Source organism: Leptonychotes weddellii, chromosome 4 (genome assembly GCF_054177405.1).
Source record: "Leptonychotes weddellii isolate Sample4059 chromosome 4, ASM5417740v2, whole genome shotgun sequence".
Classification (NCBI taxonomy): domain Eukaryota; kingdom Metazoa; phylum Chordata; class Mammalia; order Carnivora; family Phocidae; genus Leptonychotes; species Leptonychotes weddellii.
The window spans coordinates 93978563-93980117 of NC_138372.1; positions in this window are offsets into that span (position 1 = coordinate 93978563).

Here is a 1555-nt window from a genome sequence, read left to right on the forward strand (position 1 = left end):
ATCCTATTTTTCCTGTGGGAATTTAAGATGAGGAGGAAATTTCTCTTTATAGAAGTTTTCCAGCAGACAAATGAAGAAGAAATGGCATAATTAGAAAGTGAATATTTATAACTCCTAATGAATTCATGTGTCTAGGCAGTGATCAACAATGGTTGTTATCCATCATGACAGGAGAGACTCCTGATCACAGGTGGATTCCAAATTCCACCTACTGAAGCAGGCATGCAAAAAAGCCCTTTCAGTCTGAATCTGATCTAGTGTAGAGCTAACTACTAATTTACAGGAAATACAGGAGACATCAAATGATACCTCAGAGGTGCAAATACAGATTGTGGGAATACTCTCGAGGACAAAATGACCTGGGCTTTTCAACAAACTGAAGAAGAAGAAAAAGAAGAAAATGGAGAGGGAACTTATGCATTAATAGAGACATCAAACAGTAGCTGAGTATGGATTTTATTGGATTCTAATTCAAGAAAACAAACAAAAATTATGAGACAGTTGGGGAAATTTGAATGCTAATGAACAGTTCATGGATACTTAGTGATTTATAAAGTTGTCAGTGTGATAAGTGGTACTTTTTAAAAAGCAAGCACTTATCTTTTATAGATGCATCTTGAAATATCTGCAGATGAAATGATGTGATAGCTGCAATGTTTATAGGTCAGGAAGAAGTGATAAAAGAAGATTGAAACATGAATTGATAATTGTTCAGACTGGGAGATAGATACTCAGGTATTCATTACCCTAGCCTATTTTTGTAAATGTTTGAAATTTTCCATAACAAAAATTTAAAGTCAGAAATTATCTATGAGCCCTGATATGATATTTTATGTGGAAAACTCAAAAGACTCCACCCCAAAACTGCTAGAACTTATATAGGAATTCAGTAAAGTGGCAGGATATAAAATCAACGCACAGAAATCAGTGGCATTCCTATACACCAACAACAAGACAGAAGAAAGAGAAATTAAGGAGTTGATCCCATTTACAATTGCACCCAAAACCATAAGATACCTAGGAATAAATCTAACCAAAGAGGCAAAGAATCTGTACTCAGAAAACTATACAATACTCATGAAAGAAATTGAGGAAGACACAAAGAAATGGAAAAACGTTCCATGCTCATGGATGGGAACAACAAATATTGTGAAGATGTCAATGCTACCTAGAGCAATCTACACATTCAATGCAATCCCATCCAAATACCATCCACTTTTTTTCAAAGAAATGGAGGAAATAATCCTAAAATTTGTATGGAACCAGAAAAGACCCCGAATAGCCAGAGGAATGTTGAAAAAGAAAAGCAAAGCTGGTGGCATCACAATTCCGGACTTCAAGCTCTATTACAAAGCTGTCATCATCAAGACAGTATGGTACTGGCACAAAAACAGACACATAGATCAATGGAAGAGAATAGAGAGCCCAGAAATGGACCCTCAACTCTATGCTCAACTCATCTTCGACAAAGCAGGAAAGAATGTCCAATGGAAAAAAAGACAGTCTCTTCAACAAATGGTGTTGGGAAAATTGGACAGCCACATGCAGAAGAATG